Raw genomic sequence first — 25954 nt, 5'->3', positions numbered from 1 at the left:
GTGAGGTCAAAAACCCACATTCACCATTTTGAGTTTTTTATGTTGTTGTTTTTTGTGTTTTTTAGCTTCAAGTAGTTAGAAGAGCACCAATGTTGATACGTTGAGGTGCACACTCTAAAACACCTCAAAATAGCCACAAGGTATGCCATACCTTGTATATATTACCTAACATATTTTTGTATCTTAATATAACTAAGATATTATTTTTGTATATATTCCACTTAGTTAATAAGATATACAACTATTTTGTAATAGAAATATAAGTTATACTTATATAACTTATATTTATACTATGAAATATTATATAATTTAGTATTTATACAAATTTATAGGTAACTTACTAAGATATATACTAAGTATATCTTTAAACTACATTTAGTAGCATTAAATATATACATAGGAATAACTATATTCCTATGTATATAAATTTAACTATATACAAATTTCTATATTATATATATTTCATTATATACATTATTTGTATGATTTATTTGATAAACTAAGTATTTATCAAATAAATAATACAAATAATTCTATATATATACTTAGTATATATAGAGAGATGTATGTATATATATAGATGAATGTATATATATATATATATATATATATATAAGTGATGAATGTGGGTAAAAACTCAAAATGTTATATATTATATCACTTATATAAGCTAAAGTGATAATTTCAAAGTCATATGCCCTTAGTTTAGTATGTAATAGATGATAGTATCCATGACCTTAGTTAATACTTACTATATATTACAATAATAATATTCATTGCGATATAACTTTCAAATATCTTGGTATAGAGCTACCTTGTTCCTCACCCAATGCCTAATTTTCCAATAAAATGCTTATGTTCAATGCATATTAGGTGGGATTAGCATTAAAAATATGATGAATCATTGAAATGAACTATATAAGATATAACTTATATATGATAATGTAACCTTAACATTATATATAAGGTGAGTATATATTATATAATATAACTCTTTAAATATATAACGTATATATATTGTTTATATATACGTTATATAAATGCTTAGTATATATATGCTTAGTATATAAATAATAAATACTTATAGTTATATAACGTATTTATTATATAAGCATATAACTATGCTTATATAGTTATATGCTTATATAATAAATACGTTATATAACTATAAGTATTTATTATTTGTATACTAAGCATATATATTGTTTATATATACGTATATATATTACTAACATCTCCATAGCATATATAACTATAAGTATTTATTATTTATAGCTAAATATATATACTCATATATATTATATAACCTTATATATAAGGTCATATAATATATATATATATATACATTATAGAGATAAATATCTTATTATAAATATAAGATATTCCACCTTAAGAGTAATATTTTATAATATATAAGCATTGATTCCACTTATTATAAATATATAACCATTCGTTATATATTTAAAGAGTTATATTATAAATATAGATTCATTGATATACTCACCTTATATATATTGATTCCACTTATTATAAATATATAACCAATCGTTATATATTTAAAGAGTTAAATATAAGTGATATAACACTGATATATAAGTGAGTAAAATGCATTTATATATTCCACTTAGCTTACTATATACTATCTTTTACTCCATGCATGTATATATATAAGTATAATGTATGATCCAACATAGTATATAGTGTATGATCCAACATATAACTTATTCATCTATATATATACATACATCTCTATATATATACTAAGTATATATATAGAATTATTTGTATTATTTATTTGATAAATACTTAGTTTATCAAATAAATAATACAAATAATGTATATAATGAAATATATATAATATAGAAATTTGTATATAGTTAAATTTATATACATAGGAATATAGTTATTCCTATGTATATATTTAATGCTACTAAATGTAGTTTAAAAATATACTTAGTATATATCTTAGTAAGTTACCTATAAATTTGTATAAATACTAAATTATATAATATTTCATAGTATAAATATAAGTTATATAATTATATCTTATATTTCTATTACAATGAATTTATTATAACTAAGATAGAGCTATAAGTATCAAGATACAACTTGATAACCTGTAATAGATGATAGTTTCAATAATAAGATGATAGTATCCATGGATATTTTTGTTTTCTAAGTAGGAACCTTATAAGAAATAAGGTTCCTACTTAGAAAACAAATATCTTCCCAAAGTATTTGGATATTCATCACTTATAAAGTAATATTCTTTAACGTAAATTTGTTCCTTAATGCATTGAGAAAATATGATGGCAGTGTAGGGTGGTAGAGTAGGTGTAGGTCTGGGGCACTTTTTACTCCAGTTATTAGAAGATTTTTCCCCAACCATGATCAATAGCTCAACCCTCATGTATATGCTCAATTTGACATTGAGAAAATGTTCAATTTTGAACTATTGGAAATACCATTTTCCTGCTATTGAACATATTGTATATGCGGTCTTAACGTGAAATGGTATTTCCCCCAAATCTGTAGCTTACATGTCACGCATGAGTTCCTAGACCAATAGTATGAACTAGACCGCATATTGAACTACCCAGAAGTATTAGAAATGGAGCAAGAAGGGAGAAATGCATAGTAGGGACTAGCTACCATGACATCCCCACTAACGTCATCAGCGCCCATTAGTGGGTGTAGAACTATGTATCAATATATGCTCTCACACACAAGAGCATACATTCATATAAAGGTCTACGTAGTGAGTTTCTATCACATCTCCAAAGGTTCTGGGCAGACTCAGCCATAACAAAGGGTAGCACTTAAGGAAGAACGCTAATCAACCCATCGTCCAAATTTATTTCATTTTAGTCTCTCCCAAAAAATAATTGAAAAGACAGAAAGAATTATTACAAAACTAAGGGTAGCTTATATAACATACGCATCATTGAAAATAGAAAGAATTAGATAAATCAATTGGCCATAACTTGGATGAAAATTTCACAAATGCAAATTTGTGTGTTTGCTATTATAGTAGAAATATATGCCTAGATGAATTCAATAACATGCCCAAACTCATCACATTAAAATCTAAAAGAAGTGCACTTAATAACTTCATGGTAGTCACCAATCGATTATAAACCATCAACTCCATTATGCATAATAGGGACTAGCTACCATGACATCCCAACAAACATCATCAGCACCCAGTAGTGGGTGTAAAACTCTGTATCAATATATGCTCTCACACACACACACACACAAGACCATACATTCATATAAAGATCTACGTCCTTAGCTTCTATCAGATCTTTGGAGGTTTGAGGCAGACTTAGCCATAGTGAATGCTAGCACGTAAGGGAGAGCTAATCAACCCATAGTCCAAATTTATTTCATTTTAGTCTCTCCCAAACTTTTTTCAAAAAGATATAAAGTATTATTTAAAAAACTAAATGCAACTGATAGGGTAGACGCACCACTAAGATAGATAGAATTATCACAAATCAGTTGGCCATAACTTGGAAGAAAATTTCACAAATGGAAAATGCATGTCTGTTATTACAAAACAAAAATATATACCAAGCAGGAACATGCCCAAACTCATCACATTAAAATTTAAAAGAACTACAATTTATAACTTCATGGTAGTCATCCAATCGATTATAAACCATCAACTTCAGTAGGGACTAGCTACCATGACATCCCCACTAACGTCATCGATGCCCAATAGTGGGTGTAGAATGTTGTATCAATATATGCTCTGACACACATGCGCACAGAGCATACATTCATATAAAGGTCTATCTACTGAGTTTCAGCCAGATCTCCAAAGGTTCTAGGCAGACTCAACCATAACGAAGGCTAGCACTTAAGGGAGAAGGCTAATTAACCCATAGTCCAAATTTACTTCATTTTAGTCTCTCCCAAATTCTTTTTAAAAAGATAGAAAAAATTATTACTAAGGGTAATTGATAGGGCATACACACCACTAAAGGTAGAAAGAATTATCACAAATCAACCGGCCATAAGTTGGACAAAAATGTCCATATTCCGAACTGCTCTATCAAACCATTTACGAGTCAAGTCAATGTCACCTCGACTTAGTTTGAGCTCTGTCTCACCACCCAACCCTCAAGAACTTAGTATTCTGCTCATATGGTGGACCTAAGTATCCTTCGCTCACACACAAGCCACTTCCACCTCACACAAGTCCTCTAAACTACTAATACTACTAGCATGCTACAATCAATATAAGTAGGTCTGATTCTCTCTCTCTTCTCCCTTCCCTTCCCTCAATATGATTTCGTCTGATTTGGGGAAGCAATGCCTTTTGTGAATGTTGTTGAGCTACCTTCTAGGTTTGATGCCTCTGTGGTCTCTTCAAAGGCTGAAGACGAGAGGAAGATGATATTGCTGAAGCCTCATTCCTTGCAACTACAGTTATGCTCAAGCTAAGGTAACATGACCTCAAAAGGGTCAGTGGACATTTTCCTTTAGAGAACCAACTTTTGTATTATATTTATTGTGCTTAAAGTAAATGGTTAAAGAAATCATTTTCAAGGTCCTTGGTGAGGGTGTCATGGCACAAGACTAGGTGGATCTAAGGCTAAGGGACCTAAATGCATTGAATGTGCAAAATGTGCCAAGGGGCAATTGAATTAAATGACATCTCAAGAGAGGGGTAAAAAGGTGCATTTAGCTAGGGAAATTGAATTAAATGACATCTCAAGAGAGGGGTAAAATGGTGCATTTAGGTGGTTCCCTAAGATGATGGCATGTGGCATGCTAGATCCATGTTGATCCATGTAATCTTCTTGAGGAGTAGTAAAAGGGGCACTGAATGGATGCATACCTATAGGTCGGCCCAACAGAGATGGCTCGAAATGCATAGGAACAAAAAATTGAGAGCCAAAGGATTGTCTGACATCCTACAAGAAAGTGGTCTACGGTACTAAAAAGGCATCACCCAAATCTGAAAATTTCCCATGCTGGGGTGCACGCAAAGATCCAAATAGTGGTGACTCACAAGACAGTAGGCATCAAATATAAACCCTCTATGTGGCCTAGAAAACTCATGATAATTGTCCGACTAATCCCCTCGTTGGTGTGTGGGCTGCTTGCTCTTATTCTGGATAGCAATGGAAGATGAAATTTCCTGGCCTATTTGTGCAAGGGTAGTGTCCTACCTAGCTAAGGCAGTGGTGAGCTACTAGCCCATTTGACTGAAAGCCCCTTGTAACATGGAGGCAAGTGCATCCAAAAATTGGACATCTGCTGATGGAGGGGTGCTAGTGTGTATGGGGGTAGGTGCACCCTCTAAAAGAGGCATTTGTTCTTGTTGGGGAGCCTCATCACTGTTATGGGGTGACTTGTCAACTCATAGTGTGCGTCGGAGTGCCATTTGTGAATTGTGCTAGATGCAATGTGATCCACAAACCTTTTACAAAAAAAAAAGCTGGAATGTAGCTAAATCCTCCCGAAGTGATGTTGAAACCTTAGACAACAACTAGGATTTTTTTTAAATTTTAGTGAGCAAGTGCCACACACACCTAGGTTGCATCCCTAGCTAGGCCGCACACCTAACTAGGGTTTCTTTCCCCCCAAGTTCAATTTCCAACCAGTTATGTGGGTTGACCCAATAAATTGGGAATCATGTGTGACCAAAGGGTTGGAGATCCAAGGAAAAAAAAAGTGGCAAAATCAACAAGAGCGATGGCGAAACAGTGGATAGTGAAATTGGGCTAGTCGGCGGTGCTGATTTGGCCAAGATCGCTTTGATGGAATAGTTTCTTGACTGCTTGCACGACTTGCCCGCCGTATCGGAACTACAAGTACTTTTGCTTCTTCTGCCTCTTTAGGTCTTGCATCCACAGCTACCAATGCTATGATGCTTGACATTAGTGATGAGGCTAGTGACCCAAACAATATAGACATACTATACCATATTTTTATCCATTATATAAATCATTTTAGTGATATGTATATCTAAATACTAACTCAAATATCTATGAAATATGTGCACCTTTAGAATAATAAGTTACTAACATCTCCATAGCATATATAACTATAAGTATTTATTATTTATATACTAAGTATATATTAAGTATATCTTAATATAACTAAGATATTATTTTTGTATATATTCCACTTAGTTAAATAAGATATATATTATTTATCTATAAGAAATATGGGTTATTTAGCTAAGAAATAAATATATAAAAATGTATATATATATATATCTATTCATCACTTACAAAAATATGTTATATTTTACATATATGAGTATTTTTTGTATAAATATAACTAAGGGCATAGATAGATATACTCTTTGTTTCATTATATATAATCGTTAAACGATAAGTATATCTTTTACCATTATCGTTTATGTTATATAGCTAAGTGGAATATGTTATAATATAGTTCATATCTTATAATGAAGGTGAAGTTCTATGGTTTAAAGCTACATTGTTATAAGATACATAAATATAAATGTTAAGGTTACATTATATATAACTCTTATATAGCGATTATAGTGATATACTTTATCAATGATTCTTTTTATGTTTAGGTCTTGCATCCATAGCTACCAATGCTATGATGCTTGACATTAGTGATGAGGCTAGTGACCCAGACAATATAGACATACTATACCATATTACTATCCATTATATATATCATATAAGTGATATATATATCTAAATACTAACTCAAATATCTATGAAATATGTGCACCTTTAGAATAATAAGTTACTAACATCTCCATAGCATATATAACTATAAGTATTTATTATTTATATACTAAGCATATATAAGTTACTAAGCATTTGTTATTTATATAACTCAAATATCTATGAAATATGTGCACCTTTAGAATAATAAGTTACTAACATCTCCATAGCATATATAACTATAAGTATTTATTATTTATAAATGTTAAGGTTACATTATATCTATAAGTGTTATATCACTTATATTTAACTCTTTAAATATATAACGATTGGTTATATATTTATAATAAGTGGAATCAATATATATAAGGTGAGTATATTATCAATATAGTATAACAATGGGATTAGCATTAAAAATATGATGAATCATTAAAAATGTATTTAAATATAGACACTATAAATATAAATGTTAAGGGATAGTGTTATATCACTTATATTTAACTCTTTAAATATATATATGTACATTATCCAAAAACTCAAAATGGTGAATGTGGGTAGAAACATTTAGATGATAGTATCCATGACCTAACTTGTTACTATGAATTTTCCCAAATCTAGCGAAATATGTGCACCTTTAGAATGAATTCCGCATGAATTCACACCCTCGTGACAATTTCCATCCCTGTGCCCTCTTCTTGTTGTTCACCGCTCCTCCCTCAATCTCCTTGCTTGTCATTGACTTGTTAGGGTGTTGGGGCTATCTAGCTTGTGTGGCTTGGCTTCAAGCTGCCTCAACCTGCTCTCCTTCTTGATTTTCCCTCAACCACGATCAATAGCTCAATTTGACTGTTGGCAACCTGAACATGAGACTTTTGACAAGTTACTAACATCTCCATAGCATAGTCGCTATGGAGCAAGAAGGGCGAATTTTGAACATAGCAAAAAGTTTTGACTATATAAGCTTACATGTCACGTTAAGAAAATGATATCTCATTGAGAAATAAGTTTTGAAGGCTAGTTTCAAAACTTATTTCTCAATGAGATATCATTTTCTTAACGTGACATGTATAAATTTGGATCATACATGTTATTTCATTGGATAAATATGTATATATATCTATATGTTATAGTTAAAGAAAAATGAATATCTAATGCTACTAGGAATATTTACTAAGATATATTTAATGCTACTAGGAACAATATCTATTCCAATATATCTCTTAAAATATTTGAACTAAATATTTTAAGAAATATATATATGTAACACCCATATCCTCTAGGATATGATCTTCCATCTCTATACATTATGCAACTCCTATTTTGTATTATTTATTATAAAAATACTTAGTTTATATATTTATTTGATAAATATATAAACTAAGTATTTATCTGCAATGCAAATGGCAAACGTTTTATCAATCTGCAATCTGCAAATGCCAAACATTTAGGCATGATGCATGATCCAAATTCTATTAGATGTACTATATGATTCATTTGGGTTATAAATTTTGATTTCAGAATGGTGATCTCTTTTGGTGTTCACGCACATTTGCAAGCAGAGAGTTAAATGACGCAGAACAAAATTACACCACACCAGAACGAGAGGGTCTAGCAATGGTCTATGCCATTAAGAATTTTAGGCATTACTTGTTGGCCAATAAGTTCGTGTTTTTCGGAGACCATCAAGCCCTACTATACTTGGTTAACAAACCATGCTTGATTGATCGCATCACCAGATGGATGCTCATCTTACTGGAATTTGACTTCACAATTGTAGTAAGAAAAGGCACAACTCATGTGTTGGCTGACCATATGTCACAAATACCAAATGGGGGAGCTGCTACAGGAGTAGATGACGATCTTTCGGATGCCTCACTATTCCTCATAGATATTGTTCCAGGATGGGCGGACAAGATATGTCATTATCTTGCTAATGGACTACCAATAGGGATACCCTTGGACAAAGCAAGAGCGTGAAGATTGATTCTAAGCACCGCGCCTTGTCAACTGATTGCGGGTCAATTTTACAAAATCGAAAAAGATGGTATTGTTAGGAGGTGTGTACGAGAGGATGAGTTCTTAACCATTCTCGAAGAAGCACACTCCAGAATAGTAGGAGGTCATTTCTCCACTAAGACAACAGCAAGAAAAGTGCTATAGTTTGGATTATGGTGGCCAACACTCTTTGGAGATGTTGCAGAATTCACAAAATGATGTGATCCATGCCAAAGTACTGCCAAACCATAGAAATGGGACAGGATGCCTTTGATAGGAAACCTAGCTTCTCAACCATTTAAAAAGTGGGGTATTGACTCCCACCTCTGTGGTTGAATTACTAACAATGGATGATCTTACAACAACAAACCAAGGAAAATAAATGATATGGACTAGCAAGATGACAATAGCCCAATTCCTCCACAACATACCACCTCTACAAGGAAGGTATGGGTAAGAAGGGACTTGCTTCAAGGACAAAACAATAAGGGGAAACTATGGATTCCCAAAAAGTCAACATCACCTCGTCAATACTAGCCTAATCGACCAACCCCAAAACCTCGAGCAAGGACCGCTGTAGCTCGATAAACCAAAACAAGCACAAGGAGGTAGAAAGCCCAATGCATTAACAAAGGCTTGTTAGTCACCCAAGGATATTATCAAGAACAAAATCTTATTTGGGTACCACAGCCACACCATCAACTCCCTAAGCCCTCACCATCCACTCCAACCCTTAGGGCTAAGCCTCATCATCAACACCCCTTTCCTCCACCAAGCACCCAAAGGTGGATACCTACGAAGTACCTACAGAATTCTATGTACAATAAAGGTACAAGATGAGTATGGTTATCCAAGAATCAACCACTATTGACTTCTATCAACAAAACACCAAAATGGGTACCAAAGGACTGCAATAGAGTAGAAGTCACATACGAACCTTCTACTCACCAGGAAAAAGAAGAACAAGCTCTAGAAATTCTTCCATCAAGTGTAGCAACACAAGAACCTACCTTGACATCTCAAACAAGCAAAAGCAAGGGGTTTGCACGGGAATATACAAGAACCCATTGAAAAATCCTCCCAAGGGATAACACCACAAGGAATCATCACGGAAGAAGGCATTCCATTCTTGGACAAAACAAATGGCCGAGCTTCAACAACCCGCCTTAAGGACATTAAATGAAATATTGTCCACTGACACTATTCAGGGTTTTACAACCCAACTAAGAGAGATAGGCACCAATGAAATTGTAAACACTACATCACAACAGCATGGCATACTTATTGGATGACCAATTCCACTTCCGATATCACCCAATAGCATGCACACACAATGGAAGCCTAGTCACCACAAGTAGGCACTCACCTATTTCTCAAACACTACACAATGCACCCACATTCTTACTCAATACATTTCACTATAACAGCATCCACACAATGCACTTCATAGCACAGACAGGGATACAAATGGCAAAAATCAGCAATGGGAAGCACTACGGGGCTACAACTTCACTACAGGGCCACAAAATTTTGATTAACAAGGAATGTGGCCAAATAGGATAGGCATGATCTTAACTTGCCTAGGACAGGAAAGGACACTGAAACACTAAAGGAAGGATCAGTATAGGCTATGGACTTCACACTATAACTACAAGTGCACAACGGTGCCATAGGCTGACAATCGGGCTACAAAAGTAAAGTTGTTGTAGACCCCATATAAATAGACTCCATATAAATGACAAGGGAACCCCTAAAGACAGAAGCCAAGTCCTCTCAACTGTTGGGAAGTAAAGTCTATGACCAGAACACTCTCAGCAACCACTACGGTGCTACAGGTCCACTACAAGGCCACAAAATTAAAAGTGGATAGAAGGGTACCAGACTCAAATATGAACTCCTACACCCAAGACCAGCCTCGAATCACTAAGAGAATACAATTGTGCCTTATAAATGCCCTCATATTCCACTATAGTGCCGCACTCTCACTATGAGGCTACACATTCAATATCTAAAGAAAGTTGGGTACTGCATAGTAACTACTAGGCAACACTCTACAACACTTCAGAATGTTGGAGACACCTCAGAAACACTAATTTTGTGCACCAATGTCACTTTGAGGCTACAGAATCAAATGGGATAAAAGTATTAGAAATCATCAAAGAAGGAGGAATACACCCCCAAAGACCACATACAACAACCTAAGTCAGAGTAGCATCCAAAACGGGCCAAAATTTGGCTAAGGCAAAATTGTGCCACCGCAGTAGCATGGGGGCACCACAGAGCTACACTACTTACTCTATAAAAGTACTAGAGTAGGGCTATTTGGGGCACTGTGAATCTATGAGCCCAAGAAAAAAATTCTGCCAAATTTCAACTAGACTGCCTTCTAACCTTCCAAAAGCCTCAAAAATTCTTCCAACAACCTCGAAATCTTCAACAATTCCCTTCCCTCCAAAATTCAATCTCCAACCCTAAAACTCCTCAACCATGGCTGAAACCACCACCCCCCTCACTCTTGAGGAATCAGATGTACACCTCCAACTCTACAAGGAAGGGGAACTTCAAGAGTATGACCTAACTGGAGAAATACTCGTCATTTGAAACCTCACCACCGAGCAACGAGAAGAAGAAGGGACCTCCTCCCAATAGGTCCACTCAAAATGGGTCTACAAAAGGACTGAAGCAATCACTAGCTAGGATGATAGGCAAACTGCCTTCATCTTTAGACCAGAATCCAGCCCTTCTCAAAGGCCACACTATCCACTGTGCTTATGATTACTTCACCTATCACCATGATAGTATGGAGAGGTGCCGTTTAACCTACCCTACTCTTGAATGCCTACAATCCCTGCAAACTGTATTTAATTGAGATGGGGTTGGATCCTGTGATAAAATTCCTACCATGCAAGCTGTATTTAATTGAGATGGGGTTGGGTCCTGTGATAAAATTCCTACCATGCAAGCTTGACTTGCAGCAGATATGCCAATTTGTCTCCCATTACAAAGAGAGGGGAGCCACTACATGACAGTGATGATTGGATTAACATGCTTCTATTTTTGGTCTTCTATAGAGTAAAGGATTTCAAATTCTAGCCATAAAGAGAGTTGGAATGTTCCACCTCATTGCATCATGAATGCACAACCCATAGCCCCATCTTTGAAGATTTAGCTTGACAATTACATGACTGCACACTTTATTCCTTCCTTGGCATGTTGCAAGAGATTGGATATAGGTGGCTATTGGTGTGGTAGGATAGAGAAGAGTGCCATTCACATGTTGATGTTCATGGAGTTGTTTTGTCCCAAGGGCAGATCCATACTTGAGTTGGGTGCATGTATATTTGAGGGTAACCATGTATCTAGGTGGTATTGTCATTCATTTGTTTTTTATATACAAATATAGGGTGTATGGTCTCCTCAATGATGGCATGCCCAACAAATTCTTTGGACCTATAAAAAATTTCAAATGATTCATACCATTGTTCACAAAACCCTAGCAAATGAGGAGTATGTACGATATTGCATGTAGCTAAAATGAATGTAAAAAAGAAATTTCAAGGGGAATTTTTCATGAAGTGGGGGACAAGACATTTATAAAAGGGAATGACCCCATGGATGAACATAATGCCTAATTAATGATAAGCACCACATGAGGAGCTCAAAGTAGAACAACAACTTGATGCACCAACTCTAATTTGGATTGTATGTGCCATTACAAATGGAGAGCATAGGACAAGTTCTTTTGTGTAGGAGCACGTGTGATGCATTTGTAGCATTACAATATTGTTGCATATGAGCCTTCGCCAATCCTCAAACATTTAGCCCATCATCCTACTTCCCACTCTTCAAGAGTGCTTGCATAACTGCATACAATTATCTCATATTTACACACATGATGATCCAAGGGCGCATTCGATTATTTCGTAACTTCTCTCCGTTTAGGACTCTGGTTGACAATTTGCAACCTAAATAGAATTGATGATTGCAAAAAACTAAATTATTGTACAAATTAGCTTGTATGTCATGAAAACACGTGTATTCCTTGAAAACATTACATATATGAAGTATCCAAGTTGTTAATATGATCATAAGTAGAAAATTTCAATCAACTCATTAATCCTACTTGCAATATGATGGTGTGTTCAATGCTCAAAGTTCAAGGAATGCATCAAAAATTTGAGGATATTCCACTTATATCCAACAACTAACACATGGTAGCTTAACATCCAAATTCAAGAGTTCTTTGTCATAAAGTGTGAAGAAGTGCTTGTAGCCTCCTATTTGTCTTGTGAAGTTCCTTGTGTGTATATGTGTGCACATGTGCACACACCTCCATGTTCTTGGTGTGGGGAGTTAGTGAGGATCTCACTTACTTTGTAGACTCTGAAGGTGAAGAGTAAGCATATAAGAAATGGAAAAAATTATAGCTGACTGCACACTAGTGCTTGGGTGCACAATCAGCTAATGCAGGCTCCTTCAAACCCAAACCATTATCAGGTTTGTGCAACTTAATGTTCTACAATGGAAAACTAAGAGAAGGTTGTAAACATCATAATGAGAAAAGATTTTGGCAAAAACTCTTGTGCTAGGCTATGAGCTCAAATATTTTTTGCTTGAGTAACAAGCATGTGTATGGAGTCTAGGCCATTTACCAACCTCACATATGAATATCGCTTGAATGACAAACATTACACAGTGCTTAGGCATAATAAGAAATGTACTTTGAGACTAGAGAGAGCAAACAATTATAGATGTCAGGGTTTTTTGTTCTGTAGCCCTCATGGATGGATGAGGCTACATTGACATATATGATTCAATTTGTGTTTTGCACCAACTTAGTGCCTCAATTAGTAATAGACGTAGAGAGTAAGAAATCAGAGTAGTATTCACATGTCTACATACAAGCTAGACCATCAAAGAATTCACCTGTAGTTAAGACAAGCATTCAAAGCCAGCATTCAATCTGCTCCTAAAAAGAAAATGCACAATCTACTTTGCAGAAATGCTACCCTTGTAGTATGAAAGAACAATAAAAGATCAGTATTGTGCTCTAGAGTGAAGATGTTTTAAAATTTATTCAAATGTTAGCTTCAATATAGCTACCACTTGAACCTTCTTACCAAGGTATCGATTGAGAGCATAACCAAGGTAAAGACGTGTGTATAAGAGCATGCATATACCAGGGGACTCTTGTATAGGAGCTTGTATATTCAGGACAAGATACTAGCAGACCAAATTAAATGAGATTTTTATTAAAGACACTAATTATATTTGGTGGACAAGCACATGGAAAAATGCAATACATCATCTCTGAACGTAGAGATAGAGAATCATAACTCATTCATGACACACTTAGAGTATAATAGAAGATGCTTCCATGCATATGCCACTTGAGTGAAAGCATCATCTCAATCTTTCTATAGAGCACCATGCATCAACCACCATTATCAAAGTGTGCATTACAATCTCCCATGTGAATAGCCCATAGCTTCTCATATATGCAAATACAAAGCTATAGTTGGGTGAGGGTACACATAAGTTTATAAATGTGTGCTCAATAATGGAATCAACATAAGCACATGACAAAGGAAGACGATACATGACTCAACAGTAAGCTAGATGGGCTTAATCCTCATGAGACAATTAGTCAAGCAGAACTATTGAAAAGAGTTGTAGACTACATGAGGAATACATGAGGTGTGGACTGTGCTCGATGATATATTTTGGGGAAAACCTAACTTCAAAAGGGTGGAGAGATAATGCATACATATTCTCCATATTATTCAAGGGGGAGCCATATGTGAGATTGTGGTATAGAGGAGACTAGAGTGCCAAAGACTTCATGAGGGGACGTAAGTTACAAGTCTTATAAAGAGGTGATGAAAGGTGGGTGAGAAGCTCCAAAGTAGGGATTCAATAGTGCTTGGAGAATTTCTTAGGTACAACACCTAGAAAACATGTACATTCTATGAGTTTTGGTTACCACTTGGACACTAGAGGGCTAAACAAAAAGCTAGGAATACATTGACCTTCACAAAGAGCATATACCATTAGCATGTGTGTTGAGTTCACCAACTTTCCCTCCTAGTACTCACACCCTTCTTGAATTGAAGAGCATCAAATATATGAGAGTTGAAGCTTCTAAAGCTGGGCACTTTTTTTTTACATAAACCCACTTTTTAAGGTTTTTTAAACCTATCTAAGAAGATTCCTAAATAGGAACAACAAAGCATTTAGAAATGATATAAAATATAAGAATGTTTTGAATACTTGTAAAATTTTTGGGAAGAAAAAGCATTTTGCACAAGACTCTCCATTAGGGAAATAGGTTGATAAGTGAGGAAAGAAATTTAAGCACGAGTAACAAAGAAGATAATAGCCATGAAGAAAAAGGCAATGAACAGGTGCAAAGGTTGCTAAGGAAGTAAGTTATTAAAGAAGGAGGGAATATTAAGGACAACAATAAGGGTAGTTTTGAACAAGGGGAAGTGTTTCTAGAAGGAAGTGACCTAGAACACAAAATATTACCACAAAAGAGTAATATGGAAGTGAAGGAGATATCAAAGTGTACACCTATAGGAGGGGGGAATCCATCTAAGACTTGGTAGAAGGGACAATTCCATCCTTTATGTCTTGCAATATTTGTTTCATCCCTCCACTTGTATCTCACATCTTGTCTTTTCTTATTAGTTAACTTCATTGTAAAAGATATGGTGTCTTGAAAGGTTAGAAAAAGGGAAGGAGAAGCCTTTCAATAATAGGCTACGATATCACAACCCATTGGAAGGCCTCTCCTCCCCTTCTTTTCCCCATTGAAAATTTCATGTGTGCATTATTAACTCAAGTAGAAATTGGATTGTAGAATTGCTTAAAGCCCACAATGAGTTGTACCACTGGTGTAGCCAATTTCTTGGGCCTCTAAAGGGCATACATGGAGCTCTATATGGAAAATCTCTAGACCATTTATATAGGAAAAAAATGGCTAGATGGAACTCATAGGAGGCTACAATATCATGGTCTTTGAAGAGTCCCCTTTTCCTCCATTTGGTTTACCTTCATAGGGCCCAAGCTTAATCTTTTAAAAGGTGGATGCATTAGACACATGCCATATGACTTGCTAGTAGGCATTTCATGCTTTTTGAAGCTCATAAAAGGCATTTCAAGCTCTGGAGCTTAGTCAAAATTGAAAGGTGCAAGTTCACACGATTGGGAGAGTTAGAAAGTGTGCCCTTCTAGTTGCTCGAGGAAGGCCTTAAAAAAATGAATAGTGATCATAGTTTCATTGGAGATTAACTGTTATAGATAAGGAAAGATAGTTTTAGAGGAGGATAAAAGAAGGGAGGATAGGCTTCCCCGTGATATTATGGCCTATTGGGAGAGCTATACCCCCATTTTCTTAGTTGAAAAAATCAATTCCCTGCTTGTTGGGAGGGCTATTGTCCTTTTTTTGGGGGGGAAATGCAACTTTGGCCCTACATATGTTGCATATCCTCTGACCATCTATGATGAATTCTATCTAGAAGATTTCTTTCCATCTCATTTTTGAGTAGAAGTAGAGGAAGTGCAATGGGATTCCTCCCACTGAGGACATTGTACTTGGAGTTGAATTCAACCTCGAGAGTAGCGTTGCAGGCCACAAGTATAAACTACACTCATGACTTATTTAACATGTGCAAAAAAGGGTCAAAAAAAGGGGAGAGGCCTCCCAATAGGCCACAATATTGCAGCCTATTGAGAGCTACTCATCCCCATTTTTTTGCTACCAAACCTTTGAAAGTATGCAAAGCAAATGTTTGTGGAACAAAGCCAAAGCAACTAGCTACACACTTACTGACACTTTGACTTTGACTAGGACCCAAAAAAAATTTCCCAAAAGTTCTCTCCAAAATTTTGTCACATTGTTTGGCATACACTAGTGTCTATTTATAAGCGAGAGGATTTGTCAAACAATTAGTGCAAATGTGTTGCCAATCTATCATTGCTCAAGTACTAGAATGAATTCAAGCCATCAAGTCCTGTAAATGTTAAGGAGAATTTTCTAGTGAGAGACAACATTCCTATGCAATGTGTATTGATATGCAATTGAGAGGAGTAGAAGATGAGTATGATGCAACTCATGTGAGAGCTTAATGACTTGAACAAAAAAATAATGAAAAATTCTTGCAAGAGGAGCAACTTTGGCATAGGAATGGAGTATGAACTAAGAAGTAGAGAGCATACATGGATTGCATGCTCATAGAGGCCCATTTGGGCACCCACATGGGGCATGGGAAAGAACCCATTAGTTTGTGTCTTGGGAGCATTGTTCAACAAGAGGGAGGAAGGGTTGAGAGGAAGAAGATGGGACTCATGAGATGGCTCACACGAAGCATGTTCAATGTAAGATGTGGTAGAGGATACAAAAATGTGGTGGATGTGGATATACACAAGTGTGTGGGGTTTATGACCATTATGGGTGAAATTTGTGTCTTGTATTAAAAGGACTAAGAGAATCTACTATGTATGCACATTAATACAATATATTAACACTTTTTAGGTTTGACTTTACCTCGTGCACCATCTCCACATAGAAAGGCATCTTTGCTTGTAGATCCTTTGTGGGTATCGTATCACTAGAACATGTTTGCATCCACTTTGTGGCCCTCTTTTTTTTGGATAAATGTGTAGAGGCTATGTACTTTTTTCTTGTCCAATTTATATTCCAAATCCACAATTTGAATACAACAGAAACATTTATGCCCTGCATACCCACCTTCACTAATTGCTTTTCCATTTCTTTGATGCTCAATACTTATTCTTATTCTTTTTTTCAAATAAGCATTCACCACTTAATAGCTTTTGATAGACCATATTTACTATCTCATATGTGTAGTATCTCAATGAGATGTACAAAAGGATAGACATTACCCTTGTGTTTCCCCCTTTCCCCCCATTTCTAAGTGACTCAAACATTACCTCACCAACCTTGCATGTGAGGTATACGTCCACAACATACCGGAAGACTTGTTCACAAAAAACAATGTATGTGTAGTCCTTGTATCTTGCAATGATTGTCTCCAAATCTTGGGTGCTTGGCAAAACATCGTCACCACACTTGTCAAGCATTTGTAAAATTGAGCCTACCTTCCCAAGATCTCTCTAGTGGGCCTCTTTCCCTTTGATAGTTTTCTTCTTGCACTCCACACAAATCTGCCTTGATTTTAAAAGATATTTTGAAAGGGTTTACTTCTTAGGTTGATATTCCTCATTGCTCGACCTCACAACTTCAAATATGTATTTTGAGATATTTGCAAATAGACAAATGTGCACTATGAATTTTTCAAAGCTTTGTGTGTACTCCACCATTTTAATGCAATGAAAACATTCATGCCCCGTACACTAGACCTTCAATAGTTGTTGGTCAATTTTTGAGGTACATTACTTCAATTTTTTTCACAAAGAAGCACTCACCACATAATAAATTTTGGCAGAGTATTTTCACTATCTTATATGTATCTAGGATGATCAGGTGGGAGAAATCGATGGTGATTCTCATAGATGACCTTATTCAATGGTCTGCTCATGAGGAAACTAGCGAAGGACCACAAACAGGACATGCATGGTAACCCGATGTAGTGAGACCTGAACAATAGATGCAATTAAGAGTGGAAGGTGGGTTTAGGGTGCCACATCCTTTGCCTATTCATAATTAAAAAATGCAATGCTTACCTGAACACTCGCCATAGCCTGGGAAGTCATGCATCGTCCACATCAAGACTGCTTTACAGTTGAAGTCTCATGACGAGGGAGGCCTGCTCACATCATGCACCTCGATACCTCTCCAAAGTATCTCTAGCTCATCAATCAAAGGCTCCAAATAAACATCAGGGTTTTTGACTTTATGTTTCCCTGGAATTAGAAGGGACAGCATGACATGTCCTTTCTTAATAGCCATAGAGGGTGGAAGATTGTAATTCACCAATACCACTGGCCATACACTGTAAGACGTGCTTTTGAGACCAAATGGGTTCACACCGTCCATACCCAATCCAAGTCTCAAGCTCCTAGGTTCTTCCTTGAAGCTTGGCCATGTGTCTTCAATATGCTTCCACGCAGGAGAACTCGTCCACAGGAGTTCTCCACTTGCCATCGGTTGATCGATGGGAGGAATGCCATGACATGAGCTCTGCAATAGATTTGCACTTGAACATATGTTGGATGCGAGGGATTATGGGAAAATGTCGCAATACCTTATGAGGCACGTCCAAGGTTTTGAGATCTGCTCTATATCTTGCCTCTCCACAAGTAGGACACTCTCTTGCATCCTTATGTAGTCCACGAAACAAAACGCAATCGTTGACACATGCATGGATGCGCTTGTAATCTAATCCTCCAAGAGAGGTCACATGTTGCCTTGCCATATCTCTTGAGGTCGGTAGTTTGTTCTCCCTTGGAAGCATTTTACACAATAGCCTGCACGTGAAGACCATAAATGAGGAAAAGCATTCGAGTAATTGACCCATTAGCATAATTCACCATGTTTGCAAAATCGACTTTAAAGCTTACTTGAGTAATGCATTCAAACTTGCATTGCTCCATCCATAGATGGTTTGCAAGTTTAGTAACTCAAGGGAGGCAGGTAGAACAGAGAATGTGCACCCCTCAAACAGTGGAGTCGATGCTGCAGTAAAAAGATCATCCTGCTTCGTGCTATTATCCCTCCCTTGATGGACATATAAATCCCGCACCATATCATCAAACACCTCCTCCTCCATGGCTTCATGAGGTAATGGCAGAGGGCTACTATCACCATCACTCCATGCATCCGTAACGGTCCCTCCTGAAGATCCCACCTCATATCGCTGATGCTTCACCTCCTCACGACGGGCATAGGGTAACATATGCGGGTGTGGCACTGCATCCTGTATTAAATTAAAACGGGATCATAACTCAAACATATGAACACCCATAGGTATCTCAATCAACCTTAACTTACAAACCCTTACCCTGTTTACGGTCACATCCCATTCTCCATACTTTGAGATATGATTGAGTGTAATCCTGCGTGCACGATACATGTTTCCTCGACATCGATCACACAGACATTTGATTTTTTGCTCCAACCACATTTCGCGATGGTGGATACGGAGAGATTCATCCTCACTGGAGCTACTTGTTGAAGATGAAGACATCCTACAAACAAACAACCCACCAAATTTGCTCTTCTTCAAATGTTTAATTTAAACTCTGTGGCGCGTCTATAGTTGCGTCTACTAGCGCGTCTAAGATCGCGTCTAATGGCGCGTCTAAACGTGCATCTACTCTGTGTATTTAGATGCGCCTATAGACGCGCTATTAGACGCGACTATAGAAGCGGCTTTTAAACTTGCTTTTCGGCGTGCCGCTCGCTTTGCTTTTCTTCACATTACTTATACTTCGCGCGGCTTGCTTCCTTCTTTATTAGCAGATCCATAGTTTCGATGCTTAAGAAGGAGGCTCCCATACTTACTTCCAAGCTTACACTCAAGAGAAAGGCACCCACACACACTTCTAAGCTTAAAGGAGAGGAGGACGAACAAGGAGGAGAAGCAACTTTGAAAAAGAAAGAAGAACCTTCCATACCTCTATCCAAGTAAGTCTTTTTGCAGTCGATCTTGTTTGGAAGTTTGCTCTCTCCAGATTTGTACTTTCTCGTATCCAAGAAGCGCATGATCTGGGTATCAGTGTCATGTTTTTGTGTCGGGCGCAATGTCCTTTTCTACTTTTTAGAAATCTCGTCTGTCCGAGCACGTCTATAGGCGCGTCTCAGAGCGCGTCTAAAAGCGCGTCTACAGGCGCGTCTAAACACGCGTCTGGCTTGTTGTAGACACAGGCAGACACGTCTATACACGCTCTGTTAGATGCTCTGTTAGATGCTTTGTTAGACGCTCTGTTAGACGCTTTGTTAAACGCATTGTTAGACGCTCTGTTAGACGAGCTATTAGATGCTCTGTTAGACGCGTCTATAGACGCGCAGATCAGATGCGTCTATAGACGCGCTCTGACAGTAAGCCTCTCTTCCCTTCCCCTTTCTTCTCAGCTCATCAGTAATAGATTTTTTTCCTTTTTTCCAATTCAACATGTGGCCAGGAAGCGCTTCCAGCTCACCTGATCCCCGGGAATCTATTTGGAAGGACTTATATAACCTTTTAGGGCACCCTCCTAGTCCTGTGGTGTGGAGTTATACGGGTATATGACGGGTACTCTAAACACTCCCCAGGAATCGGCACTATAGACTCCAAGCCACCCCACACCACCTGAGATCACCCCAGCGGAGTCAGCACAGCCGTCTTATGCCCCTTCTTATGCCCCTTCCCTCGTACCGTCTTATGCCCCTTCCCCCATGCCGTCTTATGTCCCTTCTGCCATCCTGTCTTATGCCCCTTTCCCCATGCCGTCAGGAGGTCCTTCTGTCTCGACGAGTCGTCGACGTACTCCTGCATTGTCGAGACTCGGTTCTCTAGCTATGAGTGGTCAGCGTAGTCCCGTGCAGTCCCCAGCTACGAGTGGCTAGCGTACGAGCTCGACACAACAGGGTAGCAGGCGTAGTAGCAGGGAGAGCGGTGGGGGATGCATGGCACAGTGCTTTGGGCCATGTGGCGGTGGGGAGGATGATGATTCAGATGATTTAGACGTGCCTCTAGGTGATGGTACAATTTATTATGACATCACTCAGACAGGAGGCATCTTGATGGATGCGCGGGGGAAGGACATCATGGCCTTCATGCACTCTGTAATTGCTAACAATTACAGAGATTGCTTTATCCACTACAAAGACCACCCAAAGAGGTTGGCTGATGAGACCCTCGCTACTGTTCGCTCTAGGTATCCTAACCCCCCCAATCGCCAGTTCACAGATAAATGGGGGAAGTCAAAGATTGTTACGATACTTAGCAATAAAAGATCTTCGCTTAAGAGGCAGGCACTAGCGGAGCTTGCCAGGCTTGAGGCAGGTCAACCACCAAGGGGCCCGCCCCACACCGCTCACAAGCGTGAGTGGAAGAAGGCAATGAAGTTAGCGAGGGAGGACCCCAGTGGGAGGACCCCAGTCTGCAGCACGTGGAGGCACGGAGGATCCAGATGGAGGAATATGGAAGCGTGCATTTTGGAGCAGGGGGTGTTGAATCATGGGAGGCCCAATTTGTAAGTATCGATCTCAAATTATATTGCTTATGTAGTTTATTAGGAGGTTGTTTCTTTGTACTAATCCCTCCGCAAAGTGTGTCGCGGTCATGCAGCTTGAGATCGTGGGCAGATACCCTACTCCAGTGGAGACAGCCTACCACCGCCACCATCGCAAAGGAGATACATGGAGGCACTTCTATGATGACGGGTTGATTACTGAGGAGCAGTATACCCGAGCTACTGGAGCGGCCCCCCAGGTATTTGAAAGTAATTAAATAATGCCAAAATTATAAGTAAAGATTTGATTTTTCATACATTGACATATGTTGTCCCTTGTTTACAGGCCCGTGCACAAGACGATGAGGAAGAGGAGGAAGGAGGTGCAGAAGGGAGCACAGAAGGGAGCGAGGACCTGGAGAACATAGATTAGTCGTATAAGTAGTGCTAGCTACTCTTTTTTGTACTTAAAGCCACTGGCTTGGCTTTGTGCCTCTTGTATATACATTCCTCTTATTTTTTGTACTTGAAGCCACATGACATGGCTTAGCTTCATGCTATATGTATATACAAGCACTTTTTGAGCTTTCAATTTTATTGCGTTTTGGAGTTGTAATGTTTTATTTGGAATTGTAATTAAAATGCGGTTGGCTGTAAGAATTGAATTACACAATGTGGATATGGGATTCTTGTAACTATATAGCATACACAACATACACAGTATTCTGTAAATTTTTTATTTAAAAAAAACTCGTCTATCAGCGCGTTTAAAAACGCATTTATATACGCGTCTATCTATTCGACTTGCATCTATATGTGCATCTATAAACGCGTTTATAAGCGCGTCTATTTATGTGTCTAGCTGCACGTCTATACGCGCATGTGTCTGATATATAGACGCGCAATTAGATGCGGGTCTCCAGACGCGAGTATAGATGCGCAAATAGACGCGCCCGTAAGTTTTTTATTTAGTTCATGAAACGCGTATGTGCGCGCGTCTATGGGTGCTTTGTCTTGTTGTGAATTGCACTCTTTACTGCATCACGCTTGACCTGTTGGATGATGCAATCTTCCATGCAATGATCTTTATCCTTTTTGCCAAAAAACCATTCTTTGGACATTAATTTCTCTGCAGCAAGACTTGTGTATTTGTCTGGTAAGTTTCTTAAAGGCCTCCACATCCGAGCTGTCATCTCTTTTTTCTCAATCTTCTTTACCTTCTCTTTAATCAATGATGGAGCCTCATATGTGACATCTCCTTTCTCACATGCAAGACACACGTCTTTGATCTGATGAAAAACTTCATCACTACGGAAAAGTATGCTTGTGTAGTCTTGATACCTATCCCTTACTGTCTTAAAGCTTGTAATCACCTCTGCTCTTTCCTGCTTTCCCCTTGGTACAATGGCACTCAAGCATGTGTAGAAGTCAACAAGATTATCCACTTCCACTTTAGTTGCAGTTCTTTTGAGAGTGGTCAAAGGAGAATTAAAAGTTTTCCATATGGTCCTAGCTTTGAGCAACATCTCTGAAGTGGAGATGATTTTTCGTAGTGCATAAATGTCATGATTAAGTCTTTCCGCCTCAATCAAATATTTTTTCTCGTTCTTGAAGATACAAATGCATGCAAAATAGTAGTGAAATTGAGGCACACTCGTGAAGGTTTGATAAGTAATTTCTCCTTTCTTGTATGCATCTCTAGAGCGCTCATTACAAGCATAGGCATAGTGCTGACCATCTATTGCCTCAAATGTACAATGAGCTAAGAAATTTCTCTTGGCATCCCTTATATGTCGTTCTGGATCATTCACTGAACTCTGTCCTTCTTGAAGTGAGGGAACTTGTTTTCTGAGGAACTTAGTGAATTGCATCTCAAAATCTATAGGCTGAGAGAAATTGATGGATTGACTATAATCTCCCATGACTGGCCAAAATGTTCTTGGACAGAGTACCAAATTAGAAACAACTGGTTTTTTTCCATCAATCAAAGCCTAAAAAATCTTTTCAGCATAGACTGTATCTAAGGTCCTGCTGTTGGTAAAGACACTTGCTTTGACCACTGTTGAAGCATGTATAACTTGAGTCTTCTGGCCCCATATATATCCTGGATCCTCATCTGTCACAGCCTCATTCAAGCGAAGATTTAGGTTCTTCATTGATAACATTTTTGCTTTTAGATCTGACTCCATTTCAAGACCCTCCGCATCCTCTTCATGTTCTTCCTCTTCTCTTCTTTTCCCTTTCTTTGTATATGAACGACCTCTTTTTCCAGTTATAGGACTTGGAACTGTAGCTCGTGAAGTACTTGCCTTTTGCATTTGACGTCGAGGTTTATTTTTTAGGGGCTCTATGTGAACCGCTTTAGATCGCCCTACTTCTACTTCTATTGCCTCAACTTCAGGTATACTTAAGGGCTTCACTTGTTCTGTTATTCCATCAACTTCATGAGTTACACCATCTAAGTGAGTAATACCATGAACAAGAGATGTGTGTGCATGTCCCGTCTTATCTGATGCATGTTGTGTCTCACTCAATTCAATTTCTGTCTGAGATGCATGTGCATGTCCTGTCTCCACCAATTCAATTCCTGTCTCAGATGTAGATCCCTTGTAAGCATCCACGTGTACAAGACCCTCATCCATTGCTACAATGTGTTTTGTCTCATCCACTCCAGTTCCTCTCTCATTTGTATTACCATGAACCAGGTCTACATGGCGTGTCTCATCACTTCCTTTCTCATGTGTGGATTCTTGCACCTTAGGTCCCTCCAATGAAGTTGAACCTTGTTCGATGACACCCTAAAAGTATTCAAGGATAATCTTTGACTGCATTTTTCTTGCTTCCTCAATGGGAAATTCCTCCCACACATGTTGAAGGATCTCCAATGCAGGAACCAATTCAGGAAATCTAGGTGCTTTTGGTGGCGGCATCACAAAGTTCATTGCATCTTTCTTAGAAAGAAGAAACGATCTGTTGCTCATTCTTGACTTTGTGTAAATCATCATTGTACTGCTATCTTTTTCAATTTTTATTCCTACTAAGGTGCCCCCTTGAATCAAATTGCTCTTTGAGAAAGATACATTTGATGCCCACTCATCTTTCTCCAACTCTCTCTTTGTCATCACTAGAATGAGATTTCCTTTACTTAAGACCAAGAACCATGCTTTCTTTGTTGTGTCAACAACGGTCCAGTTTGTGAAGTCCTTTGGGGCATAAATTCTTCCATTGTATTTCAGTGTCATACCATTGACAAATGCTGTAGCCTCAAGATCCATCCTATATTCAAGCACAACACAAATTTTAGGTACTTTGACAAACTACAATTACTTTGAAAAATCAAAAGTACAATGAGTCCCATTAATACACCTCAAGTTTTTATTCTTCCCAATCATATAAGTGTCAATCTCATGCTTTGGGAATAGCCTAAAAGGCTTTACAAGGCTTAGAGCATAAATGTGAAAAAAAATAAGGATTTACAATGATCTCTGAATACAAATTTGAAGTCTGTCAGATATAAGTGCAAAATGCTCTGTCAACTCCCGCAACTGATATAAGTGTAAAATGCTCTATCAACTCCCACAACTGGTACAAATATAATCTGCTATGTCTAGTCCCTTAACTGATTCAACTGTAATTTGTCATGTCCACTGATACAACTTTCAATCATCTTGAAAGTTTAAAAACCTTAATCGTTGCTTAAATGGTAGGGTTGTTGTGACTGTGAAACCGAATGTGAATGAATGGACTGACTCCGATTAGGAACTAGTCGGGAAATTTTAAGCATGGCTTTGATTGGTTTTTTTGGAGTTCTCTCCTCTAAGGACAAACTAATCTATGCTAATCTAGACTACACCAACCGTCGAAGCGAAGAAAGGCAAGAAATAATTTCTTTTCCATTGTTCTTTTTAATATCCTTAGGTTGCGAATTAAAAGCAAAAAATAATCTATTTTCCATTATTCTTTTTAATACACTAAGGTTGTGAGTTTAAAAAAGATAAAATTTATATTTTCAAAAACTAATTTACTTACAACTCATAAGAATTGAACATTCACATTAATAAGAAGTTAAAATCTTAATAAATTTGAATTTAAATAATAAAAACTATAAATTTAACTTGACTCCAAACCCTAAACCCTAAACCCAAATCCAAAAA

The sequence above is a fragment of the Dipteris shenzhenensis genome, chromosome 22 (genome assembly GCF_047967505.1).
Source record: "Dipteris shenzhenensis isolate YYH24624 ecotype China chromosome 22, Dip_SZ_1.0, whole genome shotgun sequence".
In the NCBI taxonomy this organism is placed as follows: Eukaryota; Viridiplantae; Streptophyta; class Polypodiopsida; order Gleicheniales; family Dipteridaceae; genus Dipteris; species Dipteris shenzhenensis.
This window is presented reverse-complemented; position numbering follows the sequence as displayed.